We start from the raw sequence: 16,226 nt of genomic DNA, 5'->3' as shown, positions 1-16,226 counted from the left end.
GCGCAGTGGTTGAGAGTCCGCCTGCCAATGCAGGGGACACGGGTTTGTACCCCGGTACGGGAAGATCCCACATGCCGCGGAGCGGCTGGGCCCATGAGCCATGGCCGCTGAGGCTGTGCGTCCGGAGCCTGTGCTCCGCAATGGGAGAAGCCACAACAGTGAGAGGCCCACGTACCAAAAAAAAAAAAAAAAAAAAAAAAAGTATCTGGTATTCATAATTTATCAAGTCTTGATGATACTAGCAGGATTAAATTTTGGTAATTCTCCTAGGTACTTGAATGATAAATATGATGACCACCCCATCATTCTAATGTTCACTAAAGACCAAAGTAAACCTAAAATGTTCTTTTGAATAATGCTTTTTTATAATAATCCTTTAAATCTCTAATAACATATTCATAAATACTAAAATGCACATTTTATTAAAGATTAGTATTCAAGTAATGAATAACTTATCCCTGACTGAACAATTTATCATTTGAAATTTTTGGATCAATGTTTCTAAATTTTTGGTGGCTACTAGTTAATTTACTATTTGGGAGGATACATTTTCTACAATATATTTAAACTAAAGATATAGGACAAAACCTGTAAAATCAATTTACTTTTTTTTTTTTTTAAAGAAGATGTTGGGGGTAAGAGTTTATTAATTTATATATTTATTTTTGCTGTGTTGGGTCTTCGTTTCTGTGCGAGGGCTTTCTCTAGTTGTGGCATGTGGGGGCCACTCTTCATTGCGGTGCACGGGCCTCTCACTATCGCGGCCTCTCTTGTTGCGGAGCACAGTCTCCAGACGCGCAGGCTCAGTAGTTGTGGCTCATGGGCCCAGTTGCTCCATGGCATGTGGAATCCTCCCAGAGCAGGCCTCGAACCCGTGTCCCTTGCACTGGCAGGTGGATTCTCAACCACTGCGCCACCAGGGAAGCCCCTCAATTTACTTTTATCTTAAATTTATATACTAATATTTACTAAAAATCTAGTCAAGTCTAAATTAATAGCTACTGATACTAGTGTCAACAACATGCTGCCAGGTATCAGGCAGATTTCTTAAAGCACTGAGTAGCAATCATGATTTTAGAACACTCAAAGTAGCTACGTCAGAGACACCACCTACAGCCTTAATTAGAGCACCCTAGTAACTGCTGTTTGTGAATTTGTAACCCATACCCATATCTGCTTTCTTTAGTTAGTGATCCTTTTGATTACTTGCAGTAAATACCCAAGGCTTAAAAATATTCAATACATCTCCAAGTGAACTCCAGGTATTAACCTTGAATGCCCCCATGACCTCCCTTCTGTTACATCATAGGTTGAAACCAATACTTATTCACTGCCTTTCATATGCCCAATTTCAAACATCCCCACATCCTAAGTTTTAGTAAAGCTTTTTGGTTTTTATTTATTCCCTGTTCAAACAGTTTACTCTGCCGAATGAGAATAGATTAAAAGTTACTGTGGGGCTTCCCTGGTGGCGCAGTGGTTGAGAGTCCGCCTGCTGATGCAGGGGACATGGGTTTGTGCCCCGGTCCAGGAAGATCCCACATGCCGCGGAACGGCTGGGCCCGTGAGCCATGGCCGCTGAGCCTGCGCGTCCGGAGCCTGTGCTCCGCAACGGGAGAGGCCACAACAGTGAGAGGCCAGCGTACTGCAAAAAAAAAAAAAAAAAAAGTTACTGTGAAATTTTAATTAACAGAAAACGGAAACTCCTTCTAAAGCTTCTTAAAGGGGAAAGGAAAGCAATATTGACATAGAATTTCATAGCTAAAAACAAACTATATTTTACATATATATGACTTATAAAGTTGTGGTTTACAATTAAAATATTGCCATTTAAAAAATTTCCCTAAAACTTTCACAAATTTGCTTTAAAATAACACAAAACCGCGCCTCGGAGACGCCACCGCCAGCACAGCCGGAGACCTGAGCCGACACTGGGGGCTGTCCATGGGCCCCGCACTCCCTCGATGAATCGTAGAAGTCCCGTTGTATCAGAGTAAGATGGACGGTAGGTTTGATTGTGATTGTGGTGAGCTGGAGCCACCTGGTCACTAACGAAAGACATTTTGTTAACCAACCGCCCCCAGAGCTTCCTGTTGAAATATACAGCAACAAAGGAAGAAAAGAAGCGAAACGGAAATAGTGCTTGCCAGCACCTTAGAATGATGCTGTTCAGGACCAGTCCAACACTGACTGTATCTGCACTGCGAGGAGAATGTTCATAGAAGCCTGTTGTGTGCATATTTATTCACATTTTTGTTAAATGTTAAATCCTTCAGCACAGTAAATCTGAGTGTCACTTCATTCCGTTTGAGTTTCTTGAGTGTTTTCTTTAAATGTCTGCAGAGTTGCTGCCCCTTTCTTCACCTATGAGTACTGCAATCTTTTAATTCTCAGTATGAGTAGAGCTTTTTGAGCTTTAAATCTAAGGGGAACTCAACAGGCCTGGTTGGCATATGCAATGAAACCACCTTGCTGTGGAAGCAAAATTATTATTTTTTCTACCTTTTTGAAAGATCTTTCTTTTTGATGCCAATTTTCTTCCTTATTTACACAAGTTCAACAATTTGAAAGAAAGAGGCAATAGTAAGGGTTTCAAAATGGCAGAGAAATTTAAAAGTCTCATGAAATCTGGGCTCTAGGTATATGGACTTAAAACCATTGGGTTGTGGAGGCAATGGCTTGGTTTTTTTCTGCTGTAGACAATGACTGTGACAAAAGAGTAGCCATCAAGAAAATTGTCCTTACTGATCCCCAGAGTGTCAAACATGCTCTACGTGAAATCAAAATTCTTAGACTTGACCATGATAACATTGTGAAGGTGTTTGAAATTCTTGGTCCTAGTGGAAGCCCGTTAACAGATGGTGTGGGCTCTCTTACCAAACTGAACAGTGTTTACATTGTTCAGGAGTACATGGAGGCAGACTTGGCTAATGTGCTGGAGCAGGGCCCGTTACTGGAAGAGCATGCCAGGCTTTTCATGTATCAGCTGCTACGTGGGCTCAAATATATTCACTCAGCAAACGTACTGCACAGAGATCTGAAACCAGCTAATCTTTTCATTAATACTGAAGACTTGGTGCTGAAGATAGGTGACTTTGGTCTTGCATGGATAATGGATCCCCATTATTCCCATTAAGGTCATCTTTCTGAAGGACTGGTTCCTAAATGGTACAGATCCCCACCTCTTTTACTTTCTCCTAATACTTATACTAAAGCCATTGACATGTGGGCTGCAGGCTGCATCTTTGCTGAAATGCTGCCTGGTAAAACCCTCTTTGCAGGTGCACATGAACTTGAACAGATGCAGCTGATTTTAGAGTCTATTCCTATTGTACATGAGGAAGATTGACAGGAGCTTCTCAGCATAATTCCAGTTTACATTAGAAATGACATGACTGAGCCACACAAACCCTTAACTCAGCTGCTCCCCGGAATCAGTCGAGAAGCACTGGATTTCCTGGAACAAATTTTGACATTTAGCCCCATGGATCGGTTGACAGCAGAAGAAGTGCTTTCTCATCCTTACATGAGTATTTATTCTTTTCCAATGGATGAGCCAATTTCAGGTCATCCTTTTCATATTAAAGATGAAGTTGATGATATTTTGCTTATGGATGAAACTCATAGTCACATTTATAACTGGGAAAGGTACCATGATTGTCAATTTTCAGAGCATGATTGGCCTATACATAACAACTTTGATATTGATGAAGTTCAGCTTGACCCAAGAGCTCTGTCTGATGTCATTGATGAAGAAGAAGTACAAGTTGATCTCGAAAATATTTGGATGGAGATAGTGAAAAGTATTTGGAGGATCCTGCTTTTGAGACCAATTACTCTACTGAGCCTTGTTGGCAATACCCAGATCATCATGAAAACAAATACTGGTAACTACAAAACGAGGTCATCATCATACTTAGATAACTTAGTTTGGAGAGAGAGTGAAGTTAATCATTACTATGAACCCACACTTATTGGAAAGAACAAAGCAAAGAAAAATCTGATAAGAAAGGCAAGTCAAAATGTGAAAGGAATGGATTGGTTAAAGTCCAATAGCATCACAGCAACTTGCTGAAAAAGAAAGGGAAAAGAATCAGGGATTTGATTTTGATTCCTTTATTGCAGGAACTATTCAACTTAGTTCACAACATGAGCCTACTGCTGTTGATGACAAATTAAATGACTTGAATAGCTCAGTGTCCCAACTAGAATTGAAAAGTTTGATATCAAAGTCAGTAAGCCGAGAAAAACAGGAAAAAAGAATGGCCAATTTGGCTCAGAAGGCTTGTACCAGTCTTCTTGGGATAGCCAGTTTGTGGGTGATGGGGAGGACTGTTTTCTCGTAAGTCAGTTTTGTTGTGAGGTAAGGAAGGATGAGCAAATTGAAAAGGAAAACACTTACCCCAGTTACCTGGACAAGTTCTTTAGCAAGGAAGAAGATATTGAAATGCTAGAAACTGAGCCGGTAGAGGATGGGAAGCTTGAGGAGAGAGGAAGTGAGGAAGGATTTCTGAACAACAGTGGGGAGTTCCTCTTTAACAAGCAACTTGAATCCATAGGCATCCCACAGTTTCACAGTCCAGCCGGGTCACCACTTAAGTCAATGCAGGCCACATTAACACCTCCTGCTATGAAATCTTCCCCTCAGATTCCTCATAAAACATACAGCAGCATTCTGAAACATCTGAACTAAAACACTCAGCACGCATTTCTTTTTGTATTCTTCATGAAATGTGTTTTGTCTTTGTTATTACTAGTGTTTAAGTCATTTTTTTACTTGAATCAGATGGTGTCATTTAGAAAGCATTTTTTTCTTGGTTTTTAAAATCCAGACTTTTTTTCTACATGTGAGATGGTTTTCATTTTAACTGGCATGTCATTTGCACACAAAAATAAAGAATAGAGCAAAATAATGCAATGCGGGAGGAGACAAAAGAAATGCACTAAGACAAGTAAAAAACATTCTCTCATAGAACAATGATCTGTTTTACAGGAAACAAAAATCTTGCCTTGAAATTTACACAGTGAGACTGTACATAATTGCATGAAAATATCTATTTTTTTCTTAAAATATTTTTCATTCTTGAGTATTTTCAAGTTTTTCCTACGGTACACATTTCTTAAAAACACATGATACCAGCAGCAACTGAAAATGAATGACGAATTTGGTACACATGTGTTATCTACCTCAAGGTAACAGAAGTATGTGGCAAAACATATACTACCCATAGTGCTTCACAATATGCACTTCTATTTAGCCAGCGTTTATTGCAGTAAACTATTCTTAAGATTCACTCACCGTTTATAAATGTTCTGGTATGCATTCTTTATAGTGAAGTGTTACTACATCACATCTTATTTATTTTAGCAAATCAATATATTTTCTGTATTTAATTCTAAAAAGTTAACTTAGTTTTTGAAATTTATTTGCAAATACACTTTTTCCATTTGGCACTATGGTTTGTTGTCTACTTAGCTGAATATATGTCAGCTTATCCTAAGGCTGTCCATGTACTTAATTTACTTAAGTATTCATTTTAAGTAAAGCGCTCACTGTGTATAGGAATTTGTATTTTGGAGGTACTTGATCTATCTACAAAGAAAAATTAGGAATTACTTTATTATAAAATGCTCCTAGAAGTCTTAATTGTGTTTATTTAAAAAGAAAACTGTAATGTTAGACATGTGTGCATGGAAGTAATTAAGGTACATAATTATTGTAGTTTAAAAGTTGTACATGATAAGACATATTTTGTTTCTACTGTATGTTTTTACTGAATGACCTATTCCCCATCCCAAGGCAAGCATGAATAAAATTAGGTTAAATGTAAAAATAAACAAAACAAAAAACCCCACAAAACCAGTGACAGTATGTTTCAGGAGCCAAGTATTGAAGTAACTACTACATTGTATAATAGGCATGTTCTTTTCAGAGTAATACATTACTCAAATTATTAGTATGAATTGTTAATATGGTAGAAGTATATTGAAATGAATTTTAGGAGAATTGGTATATTTTATTAATTTATGGATTTATTCTCTTCCTTGTTCCAAAATAAGTTTAAGGTGTTTTACTGATGTGGCATTGATTTATGTATTTAATAAATATTAAGTTTTTAATATATAGTAGGTAGATGGAGATAATGATACAGAAGGCAAACATTATACTTGTTCTCATGATTTTATAGTATAGTGAGAAATATTATAAGATGAAAAACTAATTAAATAAATTAACTGGACAAAAGAAAAGCACACATGGAGTAGAAGGGCATTTTATTTTTTTTCACATGCAGCAATTAAGAGAGAAGAAAGCCAATGGAAAAACAAAACAAAACCAAAAAACAAGCAAGGAAAAACTTGGGATTTTCAAACGGCATCTTAAACCAGAGAATGGCAAACATTTTCTGTAAAGGGCTAAGTAATATATATTTTAGTCTTCGCAGCTACTCAACTCTACTTTTGTAGGTTGAAAGCAGCCATAGGCGATCCTTGAAAGAATGGGTGTGACTGTATTCCGAGAAAACTTTATTTATCAATATCAGTAGTCAGCAGGATTTGGCACATGGATGTAGTTAGCCAACACCTGACCTCAAGGGCTAGGAAGGGGGAACTGAGGTGTGGTTGAGGATTGATGGAGATGATTCAGTACTTTTTTTTTTTTTTAGTAATACAACTTTATTCTTAAAATATCACTTTTTTTGTTTCAGAGCTAAATACTTCTTTGAATTTTATTTTTTTATACAGCAGGTTCTTATTAGTTATGTATTTTATACGTGTTAGTGTATATATGTCAATCCCAATCTCCCAATTCATCCCACCAACCCTCCCCGCCCATCCAGCTTTCCCCCCTTGGTGTCCATACATTTGTTCTCTACATCTGTGTCTCAATTTCTGCCTTGCAAACCGGTTCATCTGTACCATTATTCTAGATTCCACATATCTGTTTTTATCACAAAAGGGGTTGGATTTTGTCAAATGCTTTTTTGAGTCTATTAAGGTAATCAGGTAGTGTTTTTCCCTTTATTCTGTTAATAAGGGGCATTATACTGATTGATTTTCACAGGTTGAACCAACTTTGCTTTTTTTTTTGTTGTTGTTGCCAAAAGCTTTATTGTTTCCATTTGGTCCAAGGCTTGGGAGAGGGCCCCAGGGCTGTTAAAAAGCCCTAGTGGCTGCAGAGACGGGCTTCAGGCAGAAGCCCTGACACCAGGGGGGCTCCTCAAAGGCCTCTGGGCTCTGGAGGCTCCTAGTTGTGCTTGAGGGTGAGCCTTTCAAAGAGATACTGGCCGAGCCCAGCCTGGGACCAGCCAGCCTGTGGAGGTTAGTCGGGTGGTCGCCATCTGCTTGATGAGTTTCAGCTGCTCCTGCAGGAAGCGGCTCTCCAGGAAGTCACAGGGGTCCGTGTCTGCGCGGGCAGAACCCACGGCCTGCGGGTCCGCAAGGGCCTGGCTCAGGTTCTTCTCTATGAGAATGGCGGCTTCCATAGCGTCCTGGGTTTTACCCCACTCATCTTGGGACGGCTTCTGCGCTCCTGGAGGAGGGCGCGGCTGCTGCACTGTTTTTGCATCTTCAAGAGACGTTGGGCGCCCTCGTGCTTCTCCTTGGCCAATTCGCAGAAAAAGTGGCCCACGTTCTCCAGAGCCACATCCTCGCGGTGGAAATAGAAGCCCAGAGAGAGGTAGGTGTAGGAGGACCCAGATGCATGTCAACTGGGCGGTTGATGGCAGCCTCTACCTCAGTGGAATAATTCTGAGGAATCTGGGAGCTCATGGTTGATCGGTAATACGGAGTTAAGCTCAAAAAATGGCGTTGGCTGGTCCCGAAAGCTGAGGGTGGCTGAGTGGCTGATTCCGAAAGTTGCGACTGGAAAAAAGGTTGGAGGGTGGTTGGAGGCTGGAGCAAGGGGCGTCCCTCGGTCTGTTTTGCCCCAACACTGTTGAAGCAAAAGACAGATCCGCAGGACCGCCTGAGCGGCTTGCCCCAACTTTGCATTTCTGGGATAATACCCATTTTATTGGTGTCCAACCTTTTTCATATATTTGCTAGTATTTCGTTAAGGATGTTTGCATCTATATTCATACAGGATATTGATTTATATTTTTTTTCCCTTATGCTATTTTTGTCTGGTTTTGGTATCAGGGTATTATCAGTCTCATAAAAAGAGTAGGGAAGAATTCCTCTTTTTAAAAAAATTTTTGAAAAAGTTTTTTTTTTTTTTTTGAAAAAGTTTTTGAAGAATTGGTGTTAATTCTTCCAGGGGACCACCAGACATGTCAAATAATGACAGTTCTCTGGAAATGAGGCTCTGAAGGAGTGTGCTAACTCTGTTCCCTCTGGTAGGTATTGGGCTGCTAGTTTGCACTGAGATTGCAGGCTCTTGGTTTTCAAGGCTACCCGGGAGCCTGAGACGGGTAATGAAATAGGGCAAGTTAAAATGCTACAGAGACTGCTGCTCTTAGCAAAATTCAGTCATTTTTTTGAATAAACACTCCCTGGATTGCTTTGAGCTTTTAAGTAACTTCCAGAGTCCTGAATTAGTTGATTCTGACAATTTTTGTAAAATTTCTTGTTGCTTTTAAGGAAGAGAGAATTTTGGAAGGACTAAAGACTGATATCCACATATAATTTTTGTGTTATAAACACATCTTAAAATTGTATAATCTCACACAGTTTAGAAATTGTAGAAAATTTTGCACACTGAGATCATATTACTGATATGCAGAATGGAAATGGTGATTTTGAACAGAAGTATGAATGAGAATATGGAAACATCATGTTCATATTCATTTCCCAGTGTCTAGGGGATGCATTATACACTGTTCTTCTAAATAAACCTATAGGTATATTTTATAACATAGTATTTTAACACAATTGTTAAATATTTGAGACAAATATTTTATGTCAGTCATTGCTTTATCTTATAATTTTGCTTATGTTTGTTTCTTGCTGCAATTATTTTATCCCAGTCTACTTTACGTTTTTTAAAAAATTTTATTGGAGTATAGTTGATTTACAATGTGTTAGTTTCAAATGTACAGCAAAGTGATTCAGTTATACATATATCCATTCTTTTTCATATTCTTTTCTCATATAGGTTATCACAGAATATTGAGTATAGTTCCCTGTGCTATACAGTAGCTCCTTGTTGCTTATCTATCTTATATAGTGGTGTGTGTATGTTAATCCCAAGCTCCTGATTTATCCCCCCCCACGATGTTTCCCTTTTGGTAACCATAAGTTTGTTTTTGATATCTGTAAGTCTGTTTCTCTTTTGTAAATAAGTTCATTTGTATCATTTAAAAAATTAGATTCCATATATGATTGATATATATTTGTCATTCTCTGTCTGACTTCACTTAATATGATAATCTCTAGGTCTATCTATGTTGCTGCAAATGGCATTATTCTGTTCTTTTTTTATGGCTGAGGAATATTCAATTGTATATATATATATATATATATATATATATATATATATATATATACCACATCTTTATCCATTTCTCTGGCAAAGGACATTTAGTTTGCTACCATGTCTTGGCTATTGTAAATAGTGCTTCAGTGAACATTGGGGTGCATGTATCTTTTCAATTTATGGTTTCTCTGGATATCTGCCCAGGATTGGGATTGCTGGGTCATATGGTAGTTCTATTTTTTAGTTTTTAAAGGAACCTCCATACTGTTATCCCTAGTGGTTGTACCAATTTACATTCCTAGCAACAGTGTAAGAGGGTTCCCTTTTCTCCACACCCTCTCCAGCATTTATTGTTTGTAGTCTTTTTGATGATAGCCATTCTGACCAGTGTGAGGTGATACCTGATTGTAGTTTTGATTTGCATTTCTCTGATAATTAGTTATGTTCTACTTTACATTTTAAAAAAATGTTTCCGTAGTCAGAAATGTTATATTTTTATGTAGCCAAATCTCTCAGTCTTCTCATTTGTGTAATCACCTATGGTTTCTTTGTCTTAGATGTTAGGTAAATATCCAATAGTTGGCTAAATATCCTTTTCAATTTCTTCTTGTGTTTACTTGGATAGGTTTTAAATAGTCAACTTTTTAATCTTCCTAGAATTTATTTTCGTGTGTGAAATGAGGCAAGAGTCTAAATTTATCTAACATGTTTTCTTTTATCATTGATTTTGATATCTCATCTATCATAAATAGTATGACCTATCGCTGTACTTTTAACTTTTTAAAAAATGTTTTTATATGTTTAATCCTACATCCACACATTGTTATACTGGCTGTTGACTTAGAATATATTAAGAAATGACTTTTCTATTTCCGTCTTTGAAAAATGTTTATTAGAAATATGCATTGAAGTTTATTAAATGATTTTCAGGCTCTACCAGGATTAATTATAGTTTATTGTGTTTAACCTATCACAATGCCATATTTATATATTTCATAATATGTTTAAAAATCCTTAAATTCATTAGATAAAAAGAAACTAGCATTAGTTAGGTATATATTTTTTTCCAGGAAACTTTACAGATTATATCATTTATGCATCACAGTAAACTCATAAATTAGTTACAGATCAAAGCCCAAAACCCCTGAGGTTTGGTGATATTAACACTGAAAGTGATGCAGTTGATAATTTGGATTTGAATATACGTATTAAAAGCCATGACTTCACCCTGTTAATTCAATTTGTATTGTGTTTCATTGAAAATTTTTCTATGTTAATAACTAGGGATTCACTGTATAATGGAGAGACAAACATGCAAACAAAAATTTCACTACAATGAGTTAAGTGCCATGACAGAGGTAGTACCCATGATATTCTGGAAATACTGAGTATGATAAACTTAACTCTCCCCAGGTTTATAAGATAAAGCTGGAAAAGGGAAGAAAGTGAAGTTTGGAGGAAGCAAGAGAGTTGGACAAAAGTCAAGGAGATCTGCAATGATGTCATAGAACACAATATTTGTGAATGAAGGAGTTAAAGGGCTGGAAGGAAGAACTTTATATTGAGATGTAGGAAGTTGATTACAGTAGACCCGCTCTTAATTTTTGTCAAATTATAAGAGTAGCTATAAAAATCATGTGGCTCTGTGAATTTACAGTAACGTGCTTTAAAAAATGTTTATTCCCACATTTGGCGTATATACGCCAACTATATAGTATTCTATACTTTCTCTACTGCCAGTTTTTTAGATTAATGCAGATTTTCTAGTCTTCCAGCTTCCCTTGTCATATCAGGAAGTTGGAAAGCAAGACTGAGAGTGAGTCAAGATCTCCTTTTACCACTTTTCCATCCTAACCGAGGAGATAGAACTTAGGTTGAACATGTGAAAGGAGCAAGGTCAGTAATGACTGAGACGTGCCCTGAGGACCTCCATGTTCACTGCTTGTGCTGAACTTTTGCTGAACAGTCTAAATAAAACTGCTGAATAGTTGCTGAGTTGCCAAAAGGAAAGAAAAATGCTGAGAACTGTACTTTTTCTGAACTAGAGAAAACATACCTTTCCGTAGTAATAGATGAGATATGCTCAATAACCCAATTGTATTTATAGAACAAATTTATCCTCCAATCCAAATTCTTGGGAAACAACTTGTCTAAGCCTGCATGAGCTTCCCGCTTTTTCCCGTAAAAACCCCTATCCATTTCCTCTGATGGGACACTATTCTGTGTTCCTCTGGAATCTGTGATCCCAGAATAGCAATTCTAAGACCCCAAATAAACTGCCTTTTGGACTCTTTATAGTTTGTGGTCCTTTGGGTTGACAAACTTTAGTATTGTTTCTCATTCTAGTCACATCATTGTAGTTTTTATAAACATTTAAAAGTTCTACCATGCATCCAATACTCTTTATTAATTTCTGCTGGGGTTTTAGATTTCTTTTTGTTTGATTTTATAGGACTTGTGTGAAATGCTAAGACCAGTTTCCAGCATTTTTACATATTCTGATACTTTAAGGTACTTTAAGGTAAAAGCTATTCTTTTAGTTTTAGCTTAGGGTTGAGGAAAAGTATCAAGGAGAAAGGTGAGCCTGATTGTCTGATGTAGAATATCTTTTTCAAGTCATCATCCGAATATCTCTTTAGCCCTCCTAAACATTACATATTGATTTTGAAAGGAGACAGAATGGAAATTTATGGTCAAATAGCCCAAAATAGGGCAGTGCTATTAAGTAGAAGCAGATAAAAATGAAAGACTTATAGAAAAACACTCTGCTAGTTAACGCAGTCATCCCTCGGTGTTGGGGGTGGGGTTCAGATTGGTTCCAGGACTCTGGGCAGATGCTCAAGTCCTTTACATAAAATGGTGTAGTGTTTGCATATTAATCCTCCCGAATGCATAAATCATATCTAGTTTACTTATAATACCTAGTACAATGTAATTGCTATGTAACTAGTTGCAGCTGTGTGGCAAATTCAAGTTTTGCTTTTTGGAATTTTCTGGAATTTTTTTTTTTTTTTTTTTTTAATTTTTGACCTGTGGTTGGTTGAATCTGTAGATGAAGAACCCGCAGATACAAAGGGCTGACTGTATTCTCTGGAAAACCTGGCAAGGATAAGTAAAACTTTATTTTAGTTAGGGAAAGGACTGTTTACAAAGCAGAATACTATTTATTATATAATTTTCTGTGTGGAACTTGATGAACACAAGATTTCTTTCAGCCAGTAATTTGAACAATGCATGGCTTCATTTTGGATGAGGAGAATTTGTGTTTTTTTATTATATTGTCATGGTATTAATACCTGCATAACATTTTAGATGTTGATTACCTAATATTACTGTATATTCTTAGTACCCAAGTCACATTTTAACTTCCTGCTAATTAATCATATAAAATGGTCTGTTGTCCTACAAATTTGTAGCACTGGCTAGGTACACCCTAGGTATAGTTTTAGGTTCCACGACTTCACAGGAAAGTCACTAAGAATATTACATGCATTATAAAAATAAATCTATAGGATTTCATTAAATAGTTAATTTTGCTTAGCTTTCTAAGAAATACAGCATTAGTTATGGTTTACAAGTGTTTTTGCCCAGATATTTCCTCTTCCCATCAAGTATAAAACCTAAGTAAAGAGGTCATACCTATGTCATGAAGAATTATTTCTCTGAGATCTAATATTTTGCTTTTTACTCTAATCCCATCTCTAGCCATTTTTCCACTTTCATTTTCCCATACCTTTGTACATTTTGAATGTACATCTGGAAAACCTGGCAAGGATAAGTAAAACTTTATTTTAGTTAGGGAAAGGACTGGAGTGCCTAGAATGACATCTGTAAAATACCCCTTCTTCAGATCCTTTTCCTGGTCCACTAGACAAACTCCTACACATAATTAAAGACCCAGCTGCGACAGTACTTCTGCAGAGTTTAGTAGTTTAGTTTAGTTTTAGTAATTAACATACAGAATTAATTATTCCTTGCTATATCTTCCCATGGTACCCTGAGTACACCTGTGTCTTAATATCTATATTTTGCTGTATTTTTCTTTTTCTTTTTCTTTTTTTTTTTTGCACGGTACGCGGGCCTCTCACTGCTGTGGCCTCTCCCGTTGTGGAGCACAGCCTCCGGACGTGCAGGCTCAGCGGCCATGGCTCACGGGCCCAGCCGCTCCGCTGCATGTGGGATCTTCCCGGACCGGGGCACGAACCTGTGTCCCCTGTAACGGCAGGTGGACTCTCAACCACTGCGCCACCAGGGAAGCCCTGTAATTTTCTTTTTATCTCTTCTGGTATACTGTAAACTTCTTGAAGTTACAGTCTGCCTTAGTAATGTTTGTTTGTAATGTAATGTTTCACATAGCTCAGTTAATAACACAGATGTCAGTCTCTACGTGTTCTATGGTGTCACAATTCCCGATTATTGACATAATAAGCCCCACCCAGATTCTGGACCAATGAGAGACAGACCTAGTAGTGTACTAGAAGCTTCTAACAACCGGCTCTTGCCCTCTGTGGCCGAGCTGCTTAGCAGCTGGTCTCACTGCATAGGTTCCTGGTACCTAAGTTTTCCAACATTCTTGCTACAGAGAAAGATCTTTGGTAGAGACATAACTTGTCATTCTGGAATGACATAGCTTGTGTGGAAGCAGAATATCTACTTTTGATCTTCTATATCTCATCTCAGGTCTAGATTCCTCTGCATTAAAATCTTCTCCTGTGGTATCTTCTCTTGAGAGTGAATGTCAAGACTAGCAAAAACACCTAAAGTTACATCACTACCAGCACAAAAAGCTTCCTTGGACTGTCCAGATACTCCATGTTTGAACTGTAATTTGGCACTTCAGATTTGTGAATTTGGATTCAATCTGATGAACCAGTCTCCAGGATGGGGATAGCATTTTTTGCTCAACTATTTTATCCTACCCTGGAAGAAATTTATGACAGTATTAATGGGCCTCCTCCACTAACTTGTCGTCAAGAGTTTCCAAATCCTTCTTTCTTTTTTTTTTAAAAGGAGAGGGTGTATTTGGAACAACATCTTCAAGTTGAGAAATATGATTACAAACAAAATCCTTACCCCATGTGCTCTGACACTGAAAGAAAAGCCTGGAATAGACCTGAAATGGGGTGAAGCTGAGGAATTCCTCCTTGTGAGCCTTATCATGCAGGAAAGTGGTAAATAGTCAGAAGCAACAGATACACGGAGAACAAGATGGGATGCAAATCAAGTCTGTCTTGTAAAGGGAATCAGCAAGTACTTTCCACGTCTGTGGACCATTCTATTCGCATTCCCAGCCTACTGGAGCATTTATATCCTTTCCCCCTCATCTTTTTCCTGAAGCTGGACCAGAGGCAAAGAGTGAGGAATATCACTACAGCAAAATCACCAGGATTTGTACCATCACCTCGTGCATGAGCCTAAGATAACTTCTTGAAGGAATGACTGTGTTTCATGGATGTTTTGGTGTCAAAAGGGGCAAATACCCTGAAATGTGTCACTGACTCGTCTGGGAGTTTATGCCTGCAGAAAGAAGTGTGTGGGAGCCTTTATATACATAGGATGAAGCGGATTTGAAAATGTGATGTGCTGTGGAACTTAAGGGCTCCTCTCAAATTAAGCAGTGGGGGAATCCCTGGAGCTAGTCAGAATGCCTCATACATCAGTTCATTCTAAACCTCCTAGAGAAATGGCTCAGTGGACAGACGTGGATTATTATGTCTATTCTAAAATGTGAAACCTGTGTTTATTTTCTTCACCAGATCTTTAGTGAGTGGAGAGAAGGAAAGAATTCTGTTTGGTATTTCTTTGCTTTCACGCAGTTTTTTTTGTTTGTTTTGCTTTGCTTTTGTTTTTCTTTAAAGCTGAGTAAAGATGGTTTAAGCTCTTTCATGGAACCAAGTGCTAATCTAGACTTTTATTTGAATTGCTTTTTGCTGCAGCAATGATATATATATATATATATATATATATATATATCAGTATAATAATACCAGGAATTAGTATAATGTATATACTATACTGTATAATAATATATATTAATATATATATATATATATATATATATATATATCAGTATAATAATCCCAGGAATAACCTAGCTAGCATTTCCCACAAAACTGGAAGAGGCATTTTTTAAGTTATAGAACTTCTACTTCCTAGCAGCTTTCTTTTTACCTCCTAGTTTCAAGTGACTATTTTCCATGCTTCCCCTAGGTTTATGCTATTGTGTGCTGCTCTAAGGTGTCAGCCCCGGGAGAGAGTGGTAAGAAAGGAACAAAGCAATAGCTCACGACTATCAGGAATCCTATATTTGAAAATACTCAGGGGATGAGTCAGAGTGAACGATGATGATGAGTTAGGGTAATGGGCTTCCTGTGGGGGGAAAATTAACACACAACAAACCTCTCTTGTTCCTTTTAAAGTGCCACTGACACAAACCAGGCCCTAGCATCTTCTTTTGGTACCCTGAGTTCCCTGGTTGGGGTGGACTTGAAATGGGGGAGGGTGTTGAGGATGACCGTTTCATGCCGAAGTCACAGAGCTCAGGTTCAAGGTAAGCCTGCAAGACTGAATGGTTGCAGAACTGAAGGCTGCATCTTAGAAAGTGGAAGTACGGAACTGAATATGGACATGTGCATACATGTATCTCTTCCTTGTCTAAAGTAATCAGTCTCTTGAACGATCACTTTCACCATGATAAGTTTGTCACAGAGGAAGGCAGTGGCCATAGCTGCCTGGTATTCTGGGCTGGTTCGAGGGGATAGATGCTGTGGTGAATGCAGGTATGTTCCAAAAATAAAAGGAAACAGAGAAA

General features: G+C 37.8%; 1 protein-coding gene and 2 pseudogenes across 1 annotated transcript in view; 1 reads left to right on the top strand and 2 right to left on the bottom strand.

Moving 5' to 3' along the window:
* The window catches only part of HTR2C (5-hydroxytryptamine receptor 2C), a 115,884-nt gene that overhangs the window by 55,779 nt on the left and 43,879 nt on the right, over positions 1 to 16,226 (bottom strand). The gene's annotated exons all lie outside the window — the stretch shown is intronic.
* Positions 2,598 to 4,693, top strand: LOC114906083 (annotated as a pseudogene).
* LOC114906086 lies at positions 7,247 to 7,770 on the bottom strand (annotated as a pseudogene).

This window comes from Monodon monoceros, unplaced genomic scaffold (genome assembly GCF_005190385.1).
Source record: "Monodon monoceros isolate NGI ecotype Baffin Bay Population unplaced genomic scaffold, NGI_Narwhal_1 Super_Scaffold_22, whole genome shotgun sequence".
Classification (NCBI taxonomy): Eukaryota; Metazoa; Chordata; class Mammalia; order Artiodactyla; family Monodontidae; genus Monodon; species Monodon monoceros.
Note: the sequence above shows the minus strand (reverse complement) of the source record. Positions and strands in the feature narration are given on the sequence as shown.